The sequence below is a fragment of the Heterocephalus glaber genome, unplaced genomic scaffold (genome assembly GCF_053883595.1).
Source record: "Heterocephalus glaber isolate CG9 unplaced genomic scaffold, H.glaber_assembly_v1.0 deba00001146, whole genome shotgun sequence".
NCBI classification, from domain to species: Eukaryota; Metazoa; Chordata; class Mammalia; order Rodentia; family Bathyergidae; genus Heterocephalus; species Heterocephalus glaber.
In genome coordinates this window covers 122,669-134,113 of record NW_028258203.1, presented here as the reverse complement: position 1 = coordinate 134,113, position 11,445 = coordinate 122,669, and the positions used below count along the sequence as shown (strand labels likewise).

Here is an 11,445-nt window from a genome sequence, read left to right as displayed (position 1 = left end):
TTTCTGATAGGCCCTGGAGGAATGGAATGGCTTCTGAATATTGAAACAGTATGATGTCCAAGACTGAAAACTGCTCATAAAATATCAACAGGAGGACTCTGGGGTGGTAATTACAATAAATGGAGAGATAAGTTGCCATTCCTGCTAGCAGTGTGGTTGATTTCTTGCACAGAATGTCTCATTTTCTTACCAATATTATCAGGTGAGCTGTGTTGTTGATTCCCTCTGTGTAAATGAATGAGGTGGGGCTTGGGGGAACTGAGTGGCTTGCCAAGTTCACCAAACAAACCATCAGACTGAGTCCTGAGAATGCACTATGAGGAGAGTTCTGTCAGCCTGGTTTCCAGGTCGGCCAGACTCTGCCACCGGAGTTGCTAAACCCCTGTGGCTCAGTTTTCTTACTCATGTGATGGGAATAAAAACAAAATGGCTCTTGTAATTCAGAGACAATGCTTAGAGCAGTATCTGGTACAGTCTAACTGCTTTACAAGTATGGGTGGTGATTATTGCTTTGTGTTGCATTCCTATAATTTGGTGGGTTACCAACAAATAGTCATGCTATTATTATTAATTATTAAAATCTGATGAAATACATGGACAAAAGTTGCCAAATTTTATTTTTAAATTTCTGTGAAAAAGCCAATAAATATGCAAATGAAATTACTTAGGTGTACATTATTCTAGTTTATTAATAGGTATTAAACACAGTGATCTTACATAAAATTTGCAGTTTATCTGTGATGACATGAGAGGCAATAGACAGTAGTTTACTTATTTATATTGATTCTCAAGACCCCAAAGCACTGATTCAAATAGACACAGTGATGACTTTGAACCATCATATATGGAGGACTGGCCCACAGTGTTATCTCACTTACAAGACAGAGATATTCCCATCCAACTAAGTCATCTATCCAGATTTTTTTTTTTTGGGGTACCAGGGATTGAACTCGGGTCCTTGCACTTGTGCAGCAGGCAGCGAAACCACTGAGCTAAATCCCTGGCCCAATCTATCCAGATTTTTATGATTTTATTTTCCAAACTTTACTATTGCTTTATTAATAGCCTCAATATGAGTTCAATAAGTTAAAGCCCGATAACACTTTAAAATAATTGTTTCTGAAATTATTGCTAAATGACATAATTAACTATTCATTAGACTTATTCATATTGGACTTGATATTGCAATACTTCGCAGGTTTACTACCTATTTTAATTTTTTTTTAAATACCATTGGTAGTTCATTTGAATAACTATCTTTGGTGACCCTGTGTAAACTCAAAGAGGAAAAAAATTCGGCACACTAGACTCTGAAATTAATTAAAACATGGAGATGCTATGTCTTCTACTATTGTTTGGTGGGATATTTTATAGAGATCTGTTAGATCCTTTTGGTTTACGGTGCCATTCATATTTTCTATTTCCTTGTTGATATCTGTCAATTTATTTTATCAATTTTTGAAAATGTGGGTTGATGTCTTCAATTATTGTTGCATTGTGTACATCTTAAATTCTGTCAGTTTTTGCTTCATATATTTTTGGTTTCTGTTTCTAAGTGAATATACATATATACTTGTCATATTTCTTATTCAACATTATACTAGAAATCTTGATTTGGCCACTTAAGAAAAGAAATAAAAGATACATCTTAAAAGTAGGTATAAAAGTGAGTTTTAAAACTACTAGTAACCTATGTGTGGGGTGGCATAAATTTTATAATGATCTAAAAGCTATGTTTTTTGCTGTAAATTGGTCATATATCTTAACCATACATTTTTTAAATAAAGTGATTCTAATTAGAGACTGTTCTAAAAGTATATTTTTAAAAATTAAAAATAAAATATACAAGGACAATGTCAAATCTTTATTTAAAACAATAATATTTAGGATATTGGGCTATTCTTAATAAAACTCCCAACAAAATTTTGAAACGATGTTTTACACTTGTCAAAATAATGTCTTATATTCCCTACTTTCTGTTAAGTTTTAAATGATTAAAATAATTAAACCTTAGGAAGTTCACATTTACTTAGATATTTGTATGAAGTTTTGTTTTATAATTCTGGTTATACTAACTACTATTATATAATGATTTGCCTTATTTTTTAAAAATGTAATTATCCTAATATAACGCAGACAGTCATGATTATTGTCAATATGCTGTGAAAGTTACCTAATTGCTTAAATTGCTACTTTGTATATTGCTTAGAGTCATGTAATTGGCAAAATCCATATTTCTCTTGGTAGATAAGGGAGTCTTGCTCAAAAAAATATACGTTCTTAGTAAAATAGACACTAATCCTTGTATACTACATTTAAAAATATTTATAGCTCTATATGTGTATCTAAGAAATCCTAAAGGTATAACTAAAATACAATTCTTAGTCTCGGCATTAATAAATTGCTTGCTCTCCCCCAAATGATAATTCACATTGGTTTACAAGAGGAGACTATTAAGTATTTGATATATCTTGCCAGCACAACTACACTTGCTTCACAAAAATATTGGCTTTCTTTCATTAAATTAGTTGTTTTGTTTCTTTGTTCAAGTCTATTGTACAGTCTGGATTTGCTTTTTTTCTTGCTGGATTATGTTTGCTTGAAAGCTCTGGAAGTATTTGTCTAAATTTTATTGTTTTAGGATGCTGACCACAAAGTAAACAAGTTAGGTTTGACTGCAGACTCTAGATAAACTCAGTCTGTTATGGCTTGTGTCTAGATATTCCCCCAGAGCCTCATGTGGTCATAGCTGGGGCTTTCCAGAGGTGATTGGATCTACAGTGTGTGATGCTGTGATTAAGTGTGTGATGCTGAAATCAAGGGTGTATGATTACTAAATTAGTCCACTGATTGGTTCTGGATGTGGATAATGGGAAGGTGTACCCTATGTGTGAGTCCTACCTGCCCTAAGGGCACATAGCAGGTATAGAATGTAAGGGACAGAAAGAGGGCTCATGTTGTTGCTTGCTACTTACTTTGCTGCTTTGCTGCTCTCTGCCTGCCATGAACTGTTTCTCCTAGGTGATGCCCTCTGCTGTGTGCCAAGCTGCCCTTCTCAGAGCCAGCCAACTATGAATTGAAACCTCTGCAAACTGTGACCCTGACAATTTCCTCCTTTATTTCTTTTAATTTATATATTAATTGGTACATTTTAGGTATACATTCCTCATTGAGTGCTTATACCTGAACATGATGTATCTTTGTTCTTATTTTTTCCCCCATTACCTATGTGCCCTTCACCCCTCCACCCTTCCCTATTTACATAGACTTTGCTTCCATTTTTTTTTCTTTTCATATAGTTTGTCCTTTCCCTTCTTCCCTTTCCCCTTCCCCTCCAGCCACCCCTACCCCTTTGGACCTTTTCCTATTTCAAATTATCAATTATTTGTTTTAATCATTTTCATCCTTATTTACACTTTCAGTTTCTCACACTAGAGAAACTATTTGGTATTTACCACGTGAGTCCTATTTATTTCACTTAAAAATATGGCCTCAATATGCATCCATTTAGCTATAAATGACTCTAGTTTCTCATTCTTTGTGGCTGAGTAGTACTCCATTTTATAAAAAAAACACATCTTCTTTATACAGTTTCCAGTTAATGGGCACTTGGGCTGCTTCCAAACTTTAGCTATTACAAACTGTGCTGCTATAAAGATAGGTGCACATATATTGCAGTGGTATGATTCTTTTAATTCTTTTGGGGAAGATACCCACTAGGGGAATAGCTGGGTCAAATGCGACCTCTAGTCCTAGTTCTTTGAGGTATCTCCATACGGATTTCCACACTGGTTTCACCAGTATGCACTCCCACCAACAAGGGAGAAGGGCTCATTTCTCTCCACACCCCTGCCAGCATTTGTTATTGTTTGACTTCTTGGTAGCAGCCATTCTTTGTGGGGTGAGGAGGAATCTCAGCGTTGTTTTCATCTGCATCTCTCAAATGAACAGTGATGTTGAACATTTTTTCATGTATTTATTTGCTGTTTTTATTTCTTTGTTTGAGAAATGTCTGTTCATTTCAGATGCCCATTTTTGAATTGGGTCTTTGAATTTGGGGGGTCTGATTTTTTCAATTCTTTATATATTCTAGATAGTAGACCTTTGTCTGAGGTACAGCTGCTAAAAATTTCTTCCCATATTGTAGGTTGTCTCTTAGTTCTGTTGGTAGTTTCTCTTGCAGTGCAGAAGCTTTTTAATAAGGTGAGATCCCAGTTGTTGATTCTTTGTGATAGCTCCTGTGCTACTGAAGATTTGTTCATAAAGTCTTTTCCTATGTCAGTGTCATTGAGATTTCTACCTAACTTATCTTCCAGAAAGTTTACTGTTTCTGTCTTGATATTTAGCTCTTTAATCCACTTCAATCTTAGTTTAAAGCATGGTGATAGGTATGGGTCTAATTTTAATCTTTGGCAGGTTGAAATCCAGTTTTTCCAACACCATTTATTAAATAGGCTATCTTTCCTCCAATGAGGGTGGTTGGCTCCTTTGTCAAAGATGAGGTGGCTGAGTATGTATGGAGTTGTTTCTGAATCTTCTATTTCACTGATCTTCAGGTCTGTTTCTTTGCCAGTACCATGCTGTTTTTATCACAGTAGCTTTGTAGTATAGTTTCAAGTTGGGGATTGTGATTCCCCCAGCCATGTCTCTGTTGCCTAGAATTGCTTTTACTATTCCAGGTTTCTTATGCTTCCAAATGAATTTTTGGATTGTTTTCTCTAGTTCTGTGAAGTATATTGCTGGAATTTCAATTGGTATTACATTAAATCTATATAGAAGTTTTGGAAGTATGGCCATTTTTACTATATTGGTTCTTCCTACCCAGGAACAAGGGATATCTTTCCATTTTCTTATATCCTCTTCAATCTCCTTTTTCAGGGTGCTGTAGTTTTCAGTGTAGAGGTCTCTTACTTCCTTTGTTAGGTTGATTCCTAGATATTTCATTTTTTTAGATGCTATTGTAAAAGGAATTATTTCCTGAATTTCTCTCTCAATGGGTCTGCTATTTGTGTATAAGAAGGCTATTGTTTTGTGAATGTTGACCTTGTATCCAGGTACTCTACTGAATCTGTCAATTAGGTCTCGAATAGCTTTGACCAAGTTTTTGGGTCTTCTATGTAAAGCATCATATCATCAGCAAATAATGACAGTTTCACTTCTTCCTTTCCTATCTTTATTCCTTTTATTTCTTTCTCTTGTCTAATTGCTATGGCTAATGTTTCCAGAACAGTATTGAACAGGAGTGGTGATAGGGGGAATTCTTGTCTTGTTCCTGATTTTATCATGAAAGTTTTCAGTTTTTGACCATTTAGTATGATGTTGGCTGTTGGTTTTTCATAGTTAGCCTTAATCAGGTTGAGATAAAGACCTTCTGTTCCACTTTTCTGTAGCATTTTTTATCATGAATGGGTGTTGGATTTTATCAAATGTCTTTTCTGCATCTATTGAGATGATCATATGGTTTTTGTCCTTGACTCTGTTAATACAGTGTATTACATTTATTGATTTATGGATGGTGAACCATCCTTGCATCCCTGGGATAAATCCAACTTGGTCAGGGTGTATGATCTCCTTGATGACCTTCTGTATTCTGTTTGTAAGTATCTTGTTGAGGATTTTTGCATCTATGTTCATAAGGGAGATTGGTCTGTAGTTCTCTTTTTGGGTTGGGTCTTTCCCTGGCTTTAGAATCAAAGTAACACTTGCTTCCAGGAAAGAATTTGGAAGCCTTGCTTCCCTTTCAATTTCCTTGATGAGTTTAAAGAGTAATGGTGGTAGTTCCTCTTTAAACATCTTGTAGAATTCAGCAGTGAAGCCATCAGGACCTGTGCTTTTCTTTGTTGGTAAATTTTTTATTACATTTTCAATTTCACTCATTATTATTGGGGTGTTTAGAATTTCTATATCTTCTTCATTTAATTTTGGCAATTCGTATGTATCTAGGAATCTGTCCATTTCTTCTGTGTTCTCCATTTTATTACAGTACATGTTCTCAAAGTAGGTATTGATGGTCCTCTGAATTTCTGCTGAATCTGTTGTGGCTTCACCTGCTTCATTCTTAATTGCACGGATTTTGAGCCTTTTCTTTCCTTTTTTTGATAAGGTTGGCTAAAGGTTTATCAATTTTATTTATTCTTTCAATAAACCAGCTCTTCAATTCATTGATTTTTTTGTATCATTTGCTTAGTCTCCATTGCATTGATTTCTGCTCAGATCTTTATAATTTCCTTTCTTGTACAAGCTTTGCTTTTGTTATGCTCTGTTCTAGGAGCTTGAGGTTCTGCATTAGGTTATTTAACTGAGTTCTCTCTGTTGTCCTAATATGGGTGTTCACTGCTATGAATTTCTGCATAGAACTGCTTTCATTGCATCCCACAGATTCCTGTATGTTGTACTGGCATTATCATTTACTTGTAGAAACTGTCAAATTTCTTCTTTAATTTCCTCTGTCACCCATTGGTTGTTTGGGAGGGTGTTATTCAATTTCCACGTGTTTGTGGGTGTTCTACAGTTTCTTATGTTATTGATCACCAATTTTATTGCACTATCATCTGATAATATACAGGGAATAACTTCAATTCTTTTACATTTACTTAGATTTGCCCTATGAGCTAGTATGTGATCTATTTTGGAGAATAACCCATGTGCAGTTGAAAAGAATGTGTATTCTGATTTTGTGGGGTGGAACACTCTACAAACATATATTAAGTCCATTTGCTCAATAGCTTGGTTCAGTTCTAAAATTTCATTGCTAATGTTTTTCCTAGATGATCTATCTATTTGTGATAGAGGGGTGTTGAGGTCCCCCACTACAATTATGTTATTGTTTATTTGGTTTTTCATGTCCATTAATATTTGTTTTGTATAGTTGGGGGCATTCATATTTGGTGCATGAATATTTAGGGTTGTCATTTCTTCCTCTGGGATTGTTTTCTTCACAAGAATGTAGTGACCATCTTTGTCTCTCTTAATTAGTTTTGGTTTGAAATCTACTTTATCTGCAAATAAGATTGCTACCCCTGCTTTTTTCTGGATTCCTGTCACATGGAGAAATGTTTTCCATCCTTTTACTTTCAGTCTATGAATATTCTTTTGAGTTAAGTGTGTTTCTTGTATACAGCATATTGCTGGGTTTTGCTTCTTAATCCATTCTGTCAGTCTATTTCTTTTGATTGGTGAAATGAGGCCATTAACATTGATAGTTATAATTGAGAGATATTGACTCATTCTTGCCATGATGTTTTATTGTTGTTGGCTCTTTTATTTCTTATTTTTGCCCCTTTCCCTTTAGAACCTTACCTTGCATGGTGTCTTCTCTCTGTTGGCCCTCATGGAGTTGTGACCCTTATTGTATTTTTGTAGGATATTGCTTAGAATTGTTTGGAGTGCTGGTTTGGTGTTCACAAAACTTCTCCGGTGTTCTTTGTCATGGAAGTATCTAATTTCCCCATCGATTATGAAAGATAATTTTGCCAGGTACAACAGTCTAGGTTGAAAGTTATTTTCTTTTAGGGCTTGAAAAACTTCACTCCAGGCTCTCCTTGATTTGAGGGTTTGTGTTGAGAAGTCTGCTGTGATTCTGATGGGCTTTCCTTTGTAGGTGATTTGTTTCTTTTCTCTAACTGCCTGTGGAATTTTGTTCTTCTGTTGGGTTTCTGGGATCTTGACTATTATATGTCTAGGTGTATATTTTTTTTATCATGGCTGGGTGGAGTTCTATATGCCTCATTTATCTGTGTGTCCAATTCTCTACCTCTGTCTGGGAAGTTTTCTACTATTACTTCTGTGAATATTTTATGTCTATTGTACTTTCTCCTGCTTTTTTGTGGATTCCTATCAGTCTTATGTTATTCTTCTTTGCATCATGTAGCAGCTGTTGGATTGATTTCTCATGGTCCCTTACTATCTTAAGAAATCTCTGTTTTCATGATCCTTAACTGCAATCCTGTCTTCTATGTCTGATATTCTGTCTTCAGATTCTCTTAGTCTGCTCTGCATGCTTTCAATGGAGTTTTTAATCTCCTGAATATCTGTTTGAATCTGTTTCATGGATTCTATTTCTTTCTTATGTTGGGTGATCGTGTTTTCCATTTATTTCTTATGCTGGGCATTCATGGCTTCCAACATGTTTCTGATCTCATCTATTTTCTTATCTATTTCTATTCTAGAGCCTCTAATCATGTCTTTCACTCTACTCACCATCTTTGTATTTATCTGGGAGATTATTTCTGCTTTGAATTTTTCTAGTGCCTCATGTATCTTCTTTGTTACTTCCTGTGCTATCAGTTCAGGGTATCCAGGTGGTTGATTATCAGACTTTTCCACCTCATTTCCCCCAGAATTTCCTTTTCGTGGTGTGGAAGCCTGCATTTGTGCCTTGCTTAAATGTCTTCTCATTTTCGTTTTTGGTACTGTCCTTGGTTTAATTCCTGGGTTGATATTTCAAAATTGCTTAATGCAGGTATCTTTGTTGCTTGTGTTTAAAACACTTGTGGATTGATTACTTTTCAGAGGTTTCTTCCAGATATGGCTTGTGTTTAGGTTTTGAGGCTCTAATGACTCTGAGGCTATTTTATTTTCCTTATACCAGGACAAAAACTGATTAGATCAATCACAACATATTAGGCCAAATGATACAATCAGCAATGCCATAGCATCAAGTGCAGCTTTGAAAATGACAATCTGTGGTAGTTATTAATCTATCACATTTAACTATGTGAAGTATAATCCCCTGTGCCTCTGTAGTGTGGGACCAGGTAGCAGAATACCTGGAAGGCAGGGGCAGAGTGTGGAACTGGGGCTTGCAGGTGCCCACAAGGGTAAGCAGATTGCTGGATGGAGGCAGGGCTCCAAGCTGCTCCTGGGACCTCACCATGGCATGGCAAGGAACTGGGACAAAGTCAAGGAGCTTCATGCTGCTTGGCTGCCCCATGGAGAGGAGCACTGTATGGAGGCGGGGCTACAAGCCACTCCTGTGAACTCACTGTAGTGTGGCCAGGAACTGGGATGCAGCTGAGGAGTTTCATGCTGCTTGGCTGACCCACAGAGAGGCTAATTTCCTCCTTTAACTTTGAGTGTTGAGTATTTTGTCTCAGCAGTGAAAACGTTGTGGGACTGCATAACCTCTGTTCCTTTTCTCCAGCCCCATTGTGATTAAATGTGAGTTAATGGATAAAGATGCTTGTTAGTTTGGGGACACTAGATAAAAATCTGTAACAGACCTAAAGTCCCAAAGAAAACTACTCAACTCCTTGTTTGCCCAGAACTGATGTTCCGGACACCACAATTTTTAGAACAAGCTGCAAATGTCTGCTGACCATCAATACATGACAGTCGACCACTAACCTTTGTCCCTTTTTCTTTAATTCTATATGTTAACTTCCCCCTCAACCCCCTATAAAAACAGCCTCAGACTCTGAGCCAGCTGCCTCTCTAAGCTGTTTTGCTTTGGGAGTGTCATCTGGCCAGACTAATAAAGGTCTGTTTTACTTTCCAACTTGTCTGGTGTGTTCCTTCCTGGGTGTTCTTCACTGCAGTCAGCTCCTCAGAGCATTTGGTAAGGCTCTTGGTCTTACATTCTGGAGGCACCGCTGGGATCCCTGGGGTGCTGCACTACAGTCAGCTCCTTGGAGTGTTTGGTAAGGCCCCCGGTCTTACAAAGTAACTAAAATTTCAGAGCCATTCTTTCTAAATCTCAAATTTGGCAAGACACTGAGACCAATTCTCTGTCCTGTCCCCTCCAATCTAGACCATGTTTGGAATGACCATCACTGGGGAAAGCTACCCTGGCACCAAGGGACAAAGCTGTAGATGATTAGTTGTCAATGCTTTTAGAAGTGAAGAAAATTCATCACAATATGGGGGAAAGTTGTGAGCATGAAAGAGCAACTTTTGTGTCAACTCTACCAAAGTAAGTAGAGTGGTAAAAGTTATGAAATAGGGTTCTTGTGCATGATTGCTGAAAAGCAAAAGGATCTTCTAGCAGGTGTAGTGATTAAACATTTCTTGACTTTGGCTTTCTTTTATATTTAACCTCACAATTTTTCCATGATACTTTTTCAGGCTCCAGCATCTGGCTTTCCCTTGTTTATGCTCCTGCCACCTGTGCATGCCAATCCAACATGAGACAGCCAGACAGGTGATGTGGCACCTCAAGGCCCTCCAGATTGAGAGCTGGAATAAAGCAAGGGGGGAATTGTAAGCAGCACTCCAAAATGGAACTTTAAAGGTTAGGTTTTTTCTTTCAGAGATAAGCAACTTCTTCAAACTTCCTCTTGCTGTGCACCTAGTGGATATCTTCTTCCTCCTGGTCTCAGATGAAGTGATGGATATGCAGATGCCACCAGCTGCCCCCCCTCCCTCCCTGAGGCCGGGCCCATTTTCCTTTTCACAAGAAAGAGGAGGATGAGCTAAAGATGACTGAAAGTGATAAAGCAAGTGTGAAGTTCTGCTGTTATCTCTCTGTGCTCCCCTCACCTCTGTTCCTTTCTTTAAAAGACACATCTGTATACAGAGAGATGGTGATTCAAAATAAATTTCTCCTTTTTATCAAAATATATGGCCTCCTTTGATTTGGTCAGTGGTGAGTGAATAAACCTAAGTGGCTGGTAATACTATGGTTAATATGCTAAGGAATAATGGAGAAAGTAGACAATATACAAGAACAGATACATTATGTAAATAGAGAGATGAAAACTAAGGAAATGGTAGAAATTTAAAAATTACAAGAGAATAAAATGCCTTTTATGCTCATCAATAGATTGGATGTGACTGAAATGTCAAGAGCTTGAAGAAATGTCAACAGAAACTTCTTAAACAGAAATGCAAAGAGAAAGAAGAATTAAAAAACAAAAAGGATCAGAATATATAAAAATCTTGAGGTACTCATAGATGGTATAAATGCAGTTAATGGAGAATACTAGAATGAGAAGAAAGAAAAGAATAGAAGAAACATTTGAAGAAATAAACTGAAAATTTCTTGAAATTAGTAATAAATACAAAGCCATAGATGTGGGAAACTCAGAAAATGCCATGCAACATTAGCACTGTCATTAAGAAAATGAAAATACCAGTGATATATTGCAAGAAAATACTGTAAAACACGTTATCTGACAAATACTGGTATCGAAAATATAAAGAAACTTTAAAAACTCAACAGTGAAAAACAAAAAATGAATGCAAAAAACCCATATGATCTTTTTTAAAGTGAGCAATCTGAATAAATTCTTGAGTAATGAAGACATACAATGTCAAATAAGCATTTAAATAGATTGTCAGCATGAAGCTAGGTCCTGACTCTTTCCTTAATCTTTTTGAGGTAGGAGATTAGGGTGCACATTAATATATTATACATTAAGGTCTTTCTTTACTTAGCTATAACTGGCCATGCATGCTATTTTGGACTCCCTTTTTGCCTCTCAGATCTGCTGATGTCTAACTATTTGC

General features: G+C 36.5%; 1 long non-coding RNA gene across 1 annotated transcript; it reads left to right on the top strand.

Moving 5' to 3' along the window:
* The first annotated feature begins 1,913 nt into the window (after positions 1–1,913).
* Positions 1,914–10,719, top strand: LOC101699380 (uncharacterized). Its single transcript, XR_206451.3, has 3 exons — positions 1,914–9,910; positions 10,063–10,138; positions 10,248–10,719. It is a non-coding gene; the product is annotated as an uncharacterized LOC101699380 (long non-coding RNA).
* Positions 10,720–11,445: the final 726 nt, after the last annotated feature.